Source organism: Ictalurus furcatus, unplaced genomic scaffold (assembly GCF_023375685.1).
Source record: "Ictalurus furcatus strain D&B unplaced genomic scaffold, Billie_1.0 ctg2, whole genome shotgun sequence".
NCBI classification, from domain to species: Eukaryota; Metazoa; Chordata; class Actinopteri; order Siluriformes; family Ictaluridae; genus Ictalurus; species Ictalurus furcatus.
The window spans coordinates 78,906-93,894 of NW_026521045.1; the positions used below are offsets into that span (position 1 = coordinate 78,906).

A 14,989-nucleotide genomic window follows, 5' to 3' on the forward strand; every position below is an offset into this window, starting at 1 on the left:
GCCTGCCGTATTCGCGGAGAATGCGCTTAAACGACAACTCCGTCTAATATACACAAAGGCTCTTTTAAGAGTCACTTCATCGTCTCAGAAAACAGCTAATTTTATTTCTTGGGCTGTTTGAATATTTAGATAATATTTACAAAGAGAAGGGGACATATATATATATATATATATATATATATATATATATATATATATATATATATATATATATATACTGCTATGTATATTACATAATGTTTGTTTGTTTTATAGATGATGATGAACAGTGCAGAAGAGCCGTGTATTGTCCTTATGTAAAAACTAGACAATGCACAGTAATAACGCCGATGAGCTGTGTCTGTGTACAGTAGCCCAAATCTGCCTTCTGTTCCAGGAGGCGTTGTGTCTTGTGCTGGATGGAGCTTGACTGCCCTCGTGTGTCCAGTTTAAATATTAGAACGTGGTATGGAGAGAAAAGGATATATATATATATATATATATATATATATATATATATATATATATATATATTATATATATATATATATATATATATATATATATATATATATATATATATATATCTGTGTGTGTAAATGATGTAAAAGGCTTTCTATCAACATTAGAAAAATGTTGATACATTAATTTAGTATTTTTATGATAAATATAGTGCTATGAATATTACATAATGTTTGTTTTTATAGAAGAGCCGTTAATTGTGGTTATGTCCGAACAATACAATGCACAGTAATGAGCTGTATCTGTAAAATAGCCCAAACCTACCTTCTGTTCCAGGCGGCGTTGTGTGTTGTGCTTGATGGAGCTTGACTGCCCTCCTGTGCCCAACCTCGGGAACGGCAATTTCCCAGCAGCGGTATTCTGTCATAAGAGTACATTTGTAGTTAGGCCCGAGTTGGGTAAGAAATATTACATGGTTTATATTACTGTGTCCCCTTTTTAACCCGTTCATGATCATTATTGTATACATTACAAAGATAAAGGTAATGTTCTTCCCTATTTGTGGATATTCTCGAAGTGAAATAGATGAGGCCACCTAGGGAACACTAAGTTATCTAGGAGCAGTGATGAGAATGACATGTCTAATAACATTAGAAATACATTAATAATGTTATTATAATAGAAATCAAGGTGTGCACTTTAACATTATACAATATACATACACAGCAAAATCCACAGAAACAAATCCACTCTATTGGAGTTTCATTTCAACACTTTTAAAGTGTCCGGAGGGGTCCACACTCCACACTGTCATTTTAACACTTTAATAGATTTCACATCAACTCTTTGTATAGTTGAAATTGAACACTACTCAAGTGTTAGTTTCTCAACACCAGTGTGTAGTGTTAGAAATTAATTCTCATAGGAGTAATTCATTAAATCTCATAGTGTTAATTGCATACTATTAAATGAGTTGCCTCTAACACTATAAAGTGTTAATATGCTACTGCACAATTAAAATAACATTTAAATGATTACAAATCTAAAAGGCAAATAAAGAAAAAAACCAAGTTGGTTGCTTTATAATAGTTTTCTTTTTTCAAGGGCGTTAACATTACTGACCCCTCAGGTCAAGTCTTTCTAAATATAACAATTGGGCACTATGTACTCTCTTTGATTAATCTCATTAGAGCACTGCTGGTCAAATGGCCTAAAGTGTGTCAGTTCATTCACAGAGATGACAGAAAACTCATCCATTTGGTTATCTTCTATACAGTATGCATTGAAGTGGTCATCATAGTACATCGTTTTTACATTGCAGGAAATAATGAAAGCACTCTCTACATATATTATTATATCACAGATCTTTTTGAACACAGGGAGATCATAGGTACATCCAGTGCATATGAACACACCAACCTGATACTCATTACCATAATGTCTGACCCACTTTGTACTTGTAACACTCAAACAGGCTTCACTTTCTATTTTATGTCCGCTCTGTCATCACACTGAAGCGTGATAGTTATGTCAGTATTATTCATTTCTCACAGACCTTCCTTTCACCTTGATAATATATGGAAGCACTGAATAAACAGTCAATTTGTCATGTTTTTGTATGAAGGTGTTAAAATGTTGAGTTGTACGGCCTTTCCTGCCTCGTGGACTTTTCACCGGTATCGTTTGAATAAATCAAACTGGTAATGAAGTGTCGTTACTGATAGGGAAGCAAAACAGAGACAAAGTGTGAAAATCCATTGAATTTGGAAATGAAATTTCGACACCATTGAATTAATAGAATCCGTGTATCATATCATTCATTCTTTTCGTATTCAATTATCCAATTATCCGAAAATGGAAAAATGGCTTATTTTATTATTCATTTACAGATCCAAAATGAAACAGAGGAAAAAAAAAAAAAAACAAGTCATTTTCCATTCTTTCAATGTCACACTCAAGTTAAAAATAAGCGATTAGAAAACGGGTCAAATGTCCAGGTTTCATTTGAACATTTTTTTTTTTTCGATTGACTATGACCCAGAAGTTACTGGTTTCTTCACGTGTTGTGCTGGATAAAGGTGTTTTTATTTTGGTTTATTTGTTTAGTTTTTTGCTGAAGAGCATGGGGAGATTCGTACTGTTTAAGGGAGCCAAATGTGTAACCCTCAAAGAAGACTGCAAAAATATTAACTCCAGTTAAACCAGTCAATAATTCTTTATAATCCTATAAACGTTTTTGCATTTACGCTTTTACATTTTAGAAAATGGGCAAAATCAAGTTTAAAGAGAGGCTGTAATAAAAATACAGTTTTTGGAGTATCAGGGTCGGCGCAGTGGCTTTGTAGTTAGCTTCTTTGCTTCACACCCCCAGGTTGTACTCTGGTTTCCTCCCCTAGTCCAAAGACATGCGTTGTAAATTGTCCGTAGTGTGTGAACAGGTGTATGATGGGCTTACACCTCGTCCACGGTGGCCCCCGCCTTGTGCCCCGAGTCCCCTGAGATAGACTCCAGGGTGACCCTGTGTAAGATCGATGGAATATCTGATTTAATGAACACTGAAAAACTTTTCATTTCTTTTTTTTGAAAGCATGTAACATCAGCACGACGTTTGGGGTTCACCGAAATGGGACTATTGAAGACTCGAATAACCGGCTCTTTTTCCAGTCTGTGTAGCCTCACATTCCTGTTATTGGGTGACACGGGTGGAATCCAATGAGGTTTTCTACTGTTCTCAAGGTTTGGCATGCTGTACATCCTGAGATGCTTTTCCGCTCACCATGTATGTAAAGATAGGTTATTTGATGTTACCATGGCCGTCCTATTAACTTGACCCAGTCTAGCCATTCTCCTTTCGTCAACAAGGTGTTTCCACCCCGAGAACTGCCACTTACCGGATGTTTTTCATACAAGTATGTGTGTGTGGAAATCCTAGGAGAGCCGCAGTTTCTGGAATACTCAAACCAGACCATTTACAACCATGCCACGGATAAAATCACTGGATTACATTCTGGTGTTTGATGTGAATATTGACTGAAGCTCTTCATCTGATCCTGCTTGATGTTGTACATTGTGGTGTTGCCATATGATTGGCTGATTGGATAATTGTATGAATGAGCACATGTACAAGTGATCAGTGAGCACATCTATCTACCATAGAGGTATTTTGGGGCAATACTTGACAATGTACCTGACTTTGTTAGATTTGTGGCCAAGTTGAAGAAGCTTTTGACATCCCAATGGAAAAAAATTAATAAAACATTCCAAGACAAATTCACTTTCAGTCTTGTTTTTTGTTTTGTTTTTTTTCCCCCTTCATGTTAATCTCTTTCTACAGAACTCGTCCAAACTTCATACGTCAATGCAGTGAGCAAGATAAACTGTCTACAGCTGAAGAATCTAAGCATGCATCTGTTTTCACCCTTATAGAAAAAGTTTTGCAGTTCCTATCCAAAAGACACCAAGAGCCCAGATGTCCTTAGAAACTAAATGTAACCTCCAACTCGTGGCCTTTTCAGTAACTCGATTCCCAGACGTCGCCACACTGATCACAGTGCATCCTTCAAATCCACCGTGCAGCGGAAACGGACCAGTCGATTTAAACGGATTGTTGAAAATGTACGTTGTTCAAGGCATTTGTGAATTTGAAATTTCGCTACAAACCGAGTCTGAACAGTCGCCAGAATCTGAGGCAAAAACACACGAAGGAACGAGATCACGTCGTCATTGCCTTGTCTTTGGTGTTCTACATTTTTGACAAAAGTAACAACAGAGATGCTGCGTTAAAGTGGTCAAGAAAATTACACCAGAGTAAAAAAATCCCATTGGGTTAGATGATAAACATCGACTGAAACTCTCGATAGGACGTGACATTGTTGGAGAGTTGCATACGAGCGGACATTCAACAATATTTAGTAGAAGCCTTGTGGATGTTTTCGTCTGTGTTTGTCTGTAATATACTGGACTGTCCTACCAAGAGTTCGACCACGTACACATTCAACTGAAGCTCATACAGTCAGCATACTGAACTCTCCTTTTTGCCATAGTGCGGCCGCTTAACAGGATAAGGCCTCAGAAGTCAAGCACCAGCAGCTTGTGGCTAAAAAGCTGCAGCAGAATTGAGCTCGGCTAGGAGGTGACGGGTGACGGAAAAAAGCCGGGGAACCTCGGAAAGGAAAACAGGGCTGTGTTCCAAATCTTTTATTGCCTCCTCTTCAAACTCCAAAAACCTCTGGGCCCTACAGCTAAATCCAAAGCTGAGGAAAACAACCGTTCAACTAAGAAGGCCTTTTCAAACACAATGTTTGAGCGAAGGGAGGAAATGATCAAACACGGATCAATTGGAACACAGCCCATACAGCAAAACCGTAAAAAGGTGCCATAGAGTGTAAATGATTCAAAAAGACACAAATCTAAGCCCAAACACTTCATATGACCATTGATATGACTGCTAACGAAATCTATTGTACTGTAGCTACACTGCTACAAGTGTACATAAAGATACACCGATACAACCAGTTGAACATGAATAACACGCAAAGCACATTTCACAAGCACGATATCTTTCAAAAATGTCCAAAAGCACAAATTCCCTAATAAAGGAAAAAGACATGTTTGTGCTAACATGTAAGACTTGAGTTTCTACATCTTCCAAACAAGTACACTTGAGCGTCTTCGTTACTGTAAGCTCGGCTCTGAAAATCTGCTACCACTGTTGTACCAGTAAACACACACACAGACAGAGCAAGTTAGCAAAGATTGGTCAACAAGGTTTCTTCAACACAACCACCTTTTGATACACGTACGCTCACTTCATATTGTCAGTCCCTTTTTAAAAATGAATTAAACCATGAGCAGCTGTCTTCTCAAAAGTCCTGTTCAATTTCAGAGCACAAAAAAACTGCCTATATACACAACAATTCAGTCCCACGGCTCTGAAAGAAATGCAGAGCACAAATGTACAAATCACTGCGATTTCTATTTTTCTAAAATGTGAAAAGGATGCTTGTAAAAAGATGATAAATCTTCACTGGGAATTACTTTAAGGTGATCATCAACAATTAATTTATAAATCAGGGGAGCCTGGCTCTGGTCCTGAATTCCTGTGATCATGCACAGTGTGATGATTTCTCATCTAACACTCCTACCTAATGACCCGAGGACTTAAATCGGGTGTGATTCAGGAAAATTCCCAAACTGTACTGGACTGTAATCTTACAGGACCACAGTAAGGCTTCCCCGCTCTAAAGCGTTTCCTATAGAAATATTTATTTGAACACACACACACACGTACACCTACTAAAGCGCCTCCGTGATGGAGAATGGAGTGGTTACAGGAAAACTGCACATTGAGTGTACACATGTTTGTGTGTGTGTGTGTGTGTGTACAAGTGTTCTTTGTGGACTTTGGAAACACTTCCAAGGTGCCATGTAGTCTCAAACTAAAACATCTATTTACAAAGCTACAGTGCAGAAGAGTTACTCTGACCGGGGCAGGGGCTGGTAAGGTGTGAAAGCAGCTTGAAGTATTTCAGTGTAGTACATTCTGCTCAAGAGTCACTTTGGCTCCCTCCGCTCTAATCTTGGCCAGCTGCTGGATCTGCTGGAGCATTCAGCGCAGCTAAGCGTGCTTGAGTTAGTTGTCTTACTGTTTGTGCTGCGCTGCACGTTAAACACAGTCAGTCAAACAGGTGCGCAATGAACGCGCAGAGAGAGACAGAGAATAAGAGTGAATAAGTTCAGACGTTACCCTAACAAAACAGTGGCGTCATTGAGGAGTTGCTTGATCGGGTCCTGCGCAGGTGGTTCTTGCGGAGGCGGTCCTTGCGCACGGGATCTGGATCTGGATCGACATCCGGACATGGTCCAGTTAATTTTTTTTTCCACAAAACTATAAGTGAACACAAAAGTTTATCTATGAATATATATACACTAAAATAACAATGAATACAAACTTGTCCCAATTTGTGAAGGTCAAACATAAGCACGCACCACACAGCGCTGACTGCCTCGTGCAGTGACGGTTAGCGCTTTTTCTTGTTAACAAAAACGTGTCGATTAAACACTTTTGTTTTTTTTTTTTTGCATAAAGCAGAGTTAAGCTCGTCTTGGGAATACATTAAGAAGATTGAATACAAATTTTGTGTGTGTTAAGACAAAAAAAAAAAACATTATGTGGAACCGTCATGCTAAGCATGGTGGGGGCAAAAAAACGAGGCATTTACGACCAAAAGGGTTTTTTTTTAATGTAATTCATAGAATTTCCATACTCAAAGCACTTTTAATTCTTTTTTTCATGTACAAAACTTGTTGAACAATTCGATTATTATAATTTAGATAAGGCTAATTATCTGACTAAAACCAGCTGGCATTTGCTCGTTACTTATTACAAACTATTTAACTAGCATTAGTTTAAAAACAAGAACACAATTCTAAACAGAACTATAAAAATAAATATCAAATTTTGCTTAAACATCCTTACTGTGACTGTATACTCCTGAGGAAAGCGCAGTTTGAAAAAACCTCCCTCGCGCTGTATCAACCCGCGCACACGTTTATTTTAAGATGTAAATTATATATATTATTTCATATTATATGGACTGATATTTAAAAAACAAAAGTCAAATAAAAGTACAATAAAAATTTTCAACATAAGACACGGTACTATTTTCAGTGGAAGAATACTAGTTCAATTTGGGTAGTGAGATGAACATCGGCGCTACATTTTCCTCTTTGACAATTAGAAGATGGCATGAGTTTCAATTCAAAATGGCATCTGTCCTCCAGATGGCGCTCAAACACAGACAAATACAGTAACCTACAGACGGTTAAAAGCTGATGGTTTCCTAAAACTCCCTTGTGGGGAGGAAAGACTGGTAATTACACCGTTTTTTAGTTATTATGAATGTTATACGACTTAAAATTAGTAATTTTCCTGGTTTAAAAGGCTGTATTCTACTGGAGAAAATCTAAATGGAGCAACGGAATTTTAAAATGATTGTCAACTTAACAACTTGTGTTCATAATTATGGTAAATAACACTTAAATTCCTTTTAAATAATGTGAAATAAAAGTGTGTGTGTGTGTTGAGCTATCCTGTTTGACATTAATCTTGGTTCGCTATCTCCTTAGAAAGCTATTAGCCTTTTTCCTAATATGATCATGTTTGTGTTAGTCTACTTTTAATTAGGACTCCTTATTGTTTAAGATATTTTAAAATAAATATTTTATGCTGTTTATTTATCAATTAACCAACAGTATTTCTCATTGCTATTATTTTATTTCAGTTAACAGTGACCATGAGCAGAGAGATAACATTTAACTGTTTATGACCTCCTGATTTAAAGCTTAAATAAAAAAAGATTGGTATCTGGATCGGTATCGGCTGTAAAAATCCTGATCGGAGCGTCCCTAACGAACACCATTAAACTAAAGCGCTCTGCATCTGACGGGTAAATGAACTCACCCAATCCCATCCTATATGAGATTATTCAGATATCTACACAATACACACAGAGCGGTTCGAGAACTGACTCCAGCCCAGAACCATGACAGTGGAAATGTCTAATAGTGCAGCTTTAAATATATTTAAGAGGAGCAGACTTCAAACACTGAACATTGAGGTGTATTGTATTTGTTTACAAGGTAAACAGGTTAACGGTTGTTTTGTGCATACAGTCTGTAAAATGAACTGAAAATATTAGATTTAGTTTATCAGAAGGTAAATTAATGTGTCATGGCTCACACTATGTTCCTAAATTCTGTCATAATTGACCAGCTCAAGTTTTCTCATGCCTACTTGTATTTACTTATATTGTGGCACATTAATGTTACCATCTCTAAAATAAAAAAAAAAAAAGAAAAAATGTTTAAAAAACAAAAAAACCCCTAAACTTCAACTGTTCTCCTAAATTTTTGTAATTAGGAGCACAAGTGCTCCTAAAAGAAGTTGTCTTGCGTCTCTCCTCCTGTAAACACTGTTAAAGATTTGTAAATGATCAGGAATGTAGCACGACATGGAGGTGAAAGCAGCGGCCTGTTCATTTAAATGTGAAAGTGCAATAAAAATATGTTGTCCCTAAAATCAATGAATAATCGTGATCAATAATCGAGATCTCAATATTGATCAAAATAATCGTGATTATCATTTTGGCCATAATCATGCAGCCTACCTGCATTATTAGATAAAAATCTTAAAAATTCATGTGACATGGACGTTAAAGTCATTTGCTTATGTCATGTTTCATGTAGGTTATTTTTGCAGGAATGATGCCGTTTGTCAAGTCATGTCGGATTTCCCATGTTAAATCATAGCACTTCTTCTCTGTCGGCACCACATACGTGTTTGGGACGTATTTTCTCAGAGGCTTTGGCTGTAAATAATTAAATTACACACACAAAACGTCATTTTTATAAAAATGCATGCGATTAAAAAAAATAATAATTCCTTCATACAAATATGAATCATCTGGATGTAACTTACAGGCGGAGGCTAGTATGCAAATTTTTCGTGAAGGTTGAAAAAACAAGTGTATTAGTCACATGACACTCTAAGAAACAAAAAGAGTAACGGTACCTGGGTGGACGAGTGTAGCTTTTTACGTTTCTCTCCAGGGAAATGAAACCTCCCCCACTCCTTCTGGTAGAAGAAATACCCGAGTGAGAGGAAAAGGACTTTTTAAAGATATGACCAATATATGGTCAAAACACTTACAGACATGAGCATATTGGTGGCGTTTGTCCAAAAAGATTACCTTCCAACACAATCTGTTTTTTTCAATTCACTTTTGTTTGGACGATCGTAGCGCTTCTTCTCTGTTGGCAACACACACCTCTTTAGGATGTATTTTCTTGGAGGCTTTGGCCGTAAATAATTAAATTACACACACAAAACGTAATTTTTTTTATAAAATACATGCGATTTTAAAAAAATCCTTATATAGGATTTTCCCGCAGTATAATCTCAACGCAAAAGTTGATGATTTCCGTCATGAGATCGTGTTTGTTCTTCACGAACAGTACAATGTCTCTAAAGTACAGGGAAAATACGTTTTCTATTTAAAGTAATTATTTAAACAGAGTGAATTTGTAAGTGTCATGCTTAAAAACAAGCTTTATTTATTTATTTTATTATTATTATTATTATTAATGAAAGGCAAAGCTGTTTTAAGAACATAATCCTAAAATCCCCTAAAAAGTGGGCAAAGTGGAGTGTACTCAATGTTTTTTTGGGACAGAAATGTATGGTACAGTTATAGTAGACTACATACACAATAAGTACTAATACTTATGTTCAGTAGTATGTGAACAGTTTACATAATTATAAACGTACAAATGATAGTTTATTGACATTTTAAATGAGTTGGTGGACATTAGTATCCACTAGGTGGCAGCAGTGCAGCTGTTATATCGCCTCACTGAGCAGTCTAGTGCTGTCTGAAACCTCTCCCGCGATCTTTTCACATCATCAATAGGTGATGTGTGTATGCTATAAGGCTGGTCTGTTTCATCTCCTTTAACTAGAATGACTATTGTCTCATGGCCTGTAGGGGGTTTGTGTTATATATCCTTACAATTACAGGGGTCTCTGGCTAGAAGAAGCACTTTTCAGCCCTCAAAATGTCATGGAAACAATCTTTCCAGCCTAAGTTAAAATAAAACTTCAGAGACAGAGGGTTTGTAGATGCCAAAAAATTATCAAACTTTATTGAAACAATAAAGTGATTCACTCTGCAGAAACTCTAAAATATACAAACACACACAAGCCCCTTTTATACCTTTCTTCACAGTGAACTCATCTTAGGTGGGATTTTACCTTTTCTCATTCAAAACAGACCAGTCTTCTTTGCCACAGTTAATTATTCATGTCTATATGATATCTTAGATTTGTGGAGCATGCTCAGTTAGTTGCTTTTTAGAAAGGTTTTTATAAGGACAATGTTTTTTTTTTATCCAAAAAAAAGTAAAATACTTTTACTGGTTTGTTATATGCACCGTTAACTATAAAATCTGGAAAACAAGGTGTAAATTGATTAATAATCAGTGTCATATCCCCGCTGAGAGGGTCTTTATACAGATTGTGAGTGAATTACAAAGACAAAAGAAAAACAACAGAGGAAAAAAAAACACCCATGGACTTTAATAATAATAAACAGTTATAATGCACACCTTCCAGCCAATCAGGATCCAGTATTCACACTGACCATGGTATAAGTGTAATTAATGCTTAAGATTCATAATGACCTTACGATATGTGTTGCTTTATTCCAAAGCTGCAGTTCATAGAAACCACTTCACGGCTAAAGCTGCAGAGATGGAGGTCGAGGGGACCATGAAGAGGTGGCTCCAGCTGGCATCAGATCGAGAGTGTGGGCGCAAGAGCAGACTTTTGATAAAGGAGGGTATTTACAGTGTTTTAACTGGTGTGTTTTTTGCCCTATTTATTAATTTGTTAAAATGTTCATATTATAGTCTATTTTTAATTGTTTATAAAAGTCCTTGCTGTTTTTAAGTGGCTGAATTAGTGTGTGTGTGCGCGTTGGTAGCTGGGTGGGTATATAGTTGTGGTCGGAAGTTGACATACCCCTTGCAGGAAAAAGAGACCCTGTGTAATCTGTTTAAACGACTTTTACACATGTTTTGCAGAGAGATCATTTTCACCTTGCTGTTTGGGTCTCTGTCCCGCACTGTTACAATGCAGTATTGAGAGAGCGCGAGGGAGATCGATTTTCTATCAGAAACAGTAACTATATAAAATGGACGTCAACACGCACCACTCTGTGAGGTCATTTCTCGCTCTCAACAGAGTAGTTGTGATTGTTTAGTGTTTACGACAGGGCCAAAACATTCAAGGCCATGGTGTATTTTGACTGTTCCTGTAGCATAATCTCACCAAACTGTGTGTACATGAGTCCACAGACACTGAGTCTATTCACAGTTCCATGCTGTATAGATGTTCTGCTCATCCTCACTGTACCGTAAAGGTCAGAACCTCACATCTGTAACCTTGTAGCTTTCCTTAATAAACACGACTGCAACCAAGCTTGTGTATCACTACTATTTTTAGATCTCCGCCTCTCAAATCTATCGGTGCCCTAGGTGTCCAGCTCTCAAATCTATTGGCGCCCTACGCGTCATGCTCTCAAATCTATTGGCGCCCTACGCGTCCGGCTCTCAAATCTATCGGCGCCCTACGCGTCCGGCTCTCAAATCTATCGGCGCCCTACGCGTCCGGCTCTCAAATCTATCGGCGCCCTACGCGTCCGGCTCTCAAATCTATCGGCGCCCTACGCGTCCGGCTCTCAAATCTATCGGCGCCCTACGCGTCCGGCTCTCAAATCTATCGGCGCCCTACGCGTCCGGCTCTCAAATCTATCGGCGCCCTACGCGTCCGGCTCTCAAATCTATCGGCGCCCTACGCGTCCGGCTCTCAAATCTATCGCCGCCCTACGCGTCCGGCTCTCAAATCTATCGGCGCCCTACGCGTCCGGCTCTCAAATCTATCGGCGCCCTACGCGTCCGGCTCTCAAATCTATCGGCGCCCTACGCGTCCGGCTCTCAAATCTATCGCCGCCCTACGCGGCCGGCTCTCAAATGTATTGGCGCCCTACGCGTCCGGCTCTCAAAACTATTGGTGCCCTTAGCGTCGGCTCTCAAAAGTATTGCCGCCCTTCACGGGCAGCTCTCAAAAGTATTGGCGCCCGATCCAAATTTTGCCACAGCAAGCACCACTCACATTTTCTTCAGGAAATGTCCTTTAAAATAATAAAAAGTCTCTCACTAGGCTGTGTGTCGAGATAAACATAAAAACATCTTGAGCTTGTGTTCACCACAGACCTTATTTCCGGCATTTAACCCAAAACCCCATTGACGGAAGTGCTAATACGCTGACTCGTTTCTGGGTTTCACGACTCATTCCTGCAGCACTCTGTAAGACGGGCTGTTGTTATCAAACCATCGAAGTAGGATAAGCAGCTTTGGTAATGATTCTTTAAATGAACCGATTCAGAATCCTCTTCTTGAATCGTTTGAGTCGTTCTCACTCGGTCAGGGTTGCACGTGTGGGTTGCTTTTCCTGCACGTGTAATCAGCACGTGTTCACAGACCGTAAATCCCGACCCCATGGTAGACACTCGACAGAAATTTCATACTAAAGTAAGTATTTTATATTTTCTGGGTCTAAACAGAGCAGAAGTATTGCTAATGTGTTGTACAGATTCTATTGGACTGGTGAACTGTGTGGATTTGTATATTTAACCCAGTTTAATATGGCCTGCTTTGTTCAGTCAGAGACAAGTAAATCTGTTCTAATGTTCATTTATTTTCCATAGATAAAACACATGTTTGCTTACACATGAATACATACTTTATGCCTTCAGAATGGTGGAGATTTGTCTCTTAACTATGGGAGGTGGGGGGTACTATAAAATGCACAGTTCTGAGACACTATATACCTATACTGTGAAATCAGTACATGTGTGTGTTTAGAATGATTATAGCTTTTGGGAAAAAACTATTCTTGAATCTATTAGTCTTTGTTCTGATGCACCTGTAACGTCTCCCTGAGGGCAACAGATCAGAGCCAGGGTGAGAGCTGTCCTTAATGATGGTTTTTCCTCTGCTGAGGCAACGGGAGGTGTAAATATCCATCAGGGAGGGGAGAGGTAATAAATACACTTAGAAATGTGATTACTTGATGACCGTAGACAAAACTCTATACATGTGAAATGTTTTGTTGAAGTTCAGATGAATCTCTGATGTACAGAATCTTCAACAGAGTTCTGCAGAAAGATTTTGAATGCCTGTCATTCACCAGAACAAATTTGCAGTTGAACAGTCTGTCTAAAAGAAAAAATCTAAACACACAATATAAAATTCCTGCAGTGTGAATAAAGCCTTTGTGTTGCTTTTAGCAAACATGTCTAGTACTCTCGGTTCAATGTACACAATTTACCCCATTTAAATGCATTTTGGAAATTGTTCCACATGGCCTTAAAGTGTGAATATTCACTGTATGCCAAATAAGTAATCAAAGAATGGGATGGATTTTTTTCTTCTCTAATGGACCATTAATCACAATTATAAAAGATGATGCATCAGGTACAAATTCACAGTCCCCCCCCCCCCACTTTTTTTCCCCCCACAATGGTTGCATGACTTTTGCTACACCATTTCCACTGTGTGTGTTACAAATCACCTTGAGGTAAAGCACTGCTGCTGCGAAGCCCTATTGGATCTGCTCCGTTTTTTAAATTATTAATAATAATTATTATTAAGTTTGCTCTCTCTCTCTCTGACTCTCTCCCTCTCTCTCACACACACTTCCCAGAGTAAAGAGTAAAGAGTGTGAGACATCACATCGAGAATGCAATTCCAAATCTGTAACGTGTAATTTTACGCTATCAGAAGGAGGGACACGTTCAATCTCAGTCTTTAATATAGTCCCATAATAGTTTATGGTTTCTGAGGCCCTCATTGTATCTGCATTATTATAACGTATTGCACTGGGGAGCTGTTTACCAAACAGTCAGTAAACCCTGCTGGAAGTGTCTTTTTATTTTATTTTTATTTATTTATTTATTTTTGCCCCCTATCACTTTCTGTGCGAGGGTGGATTGAGTGTTTTCAGTCCCGTCTCGGGCTAAACCATCACAGCTCTATTAAAATTGTCATCAAGTCTGAACATTAGAACCCAGCTTCCTTTTTTTTCAAGAACACACTATATCTCCAAAAGTTTGTGGACACCTGACCATCACACATGTACAGTATACGCTTGTTGAACATCCCATATCATGTTTATGCTGCAATGAAGATTCAGTGAACTGCAGGCTGGTGACTGATTTCAGCACCAAGGACAGCACCAGCTGAGGCCTGAGTCACTATGAGAGCCTGAGAGAAACAAGTCTCTCTCTATTTCTTTCTCTTTCTGACTGTCTGATTGTCTTTCCATCTCTCTCTTGATCGGTCTTTGTCTCACTCTCTGTGTATGTGTGTCTCACTGTCGTCTCTATCTTCGGTCTCTCACTTTCTGTCTGTCATTCTCTCTCACTTTCTTTCTGTCTGTCATTCTCTCTCACTTTCTATTCTCCCTCACTTTCTTTCTGTCTGACTGCCTTTCTGTCTCTATTGATCTGTGCCCCCCTCTCTCTCTCTCTCTCTCTCTCTCTCTCTCTCTCTCTCTCTCTCTCTCTCTCTCTGGGAGTGCGTGCGTGGGGAGGACAGAGCGCGGTTCTGAGACAAAATCTTTTCAAAATGTTTGGTAAACAGAGCAAATGATGTACTGCACACAATCATACACAAAGACCAATCATACTGTATAAAAGACAGATCTATTACAGAGAATCTGCATCTAGTAAGGCACTTGTATGACCATGCGTATGACAACAAGATTGAAATGGGGTTTTTACCATTAGATCAGGAGAAAGCTTTTGACCGGGTCGAACATGTTTTTCTTTTTAACACCCTAAAGGCTTTTGGTTTTGGTGAAAATTTTATCTCAATGATGAGGCTATTATACTCTGAAGCTACATTTATGATAAAAGTGGCCGGTAGC

At 38.4% G+C, this 14,989-nt stretch overlaps 1 protein-coding gene across 1 annotated transcript in view; it reads right to left on the minus strand.

Annotated features, from left to right (window-relative positions):
- LOC128604588 (E3 ubiquitin-protein ligase UBR2-like) overlaps window positions 1-9,596 on the minus strand; it is a 68,481-nt gene extending 58,885 nt beyond the window's left edge. Inside the window, exon 1 of the mRNA XM_053619731.1 lies at window positions 9,014-9,596. The gene's annotated coding sequence lies outside the window, so the exon portion shown is untranslated. The remainder of the gene's footprint in view (window positions 1-9,013) is intronic.
- Window positions 9,597-14,989: the final 5,393 nt, after the last annotated feature.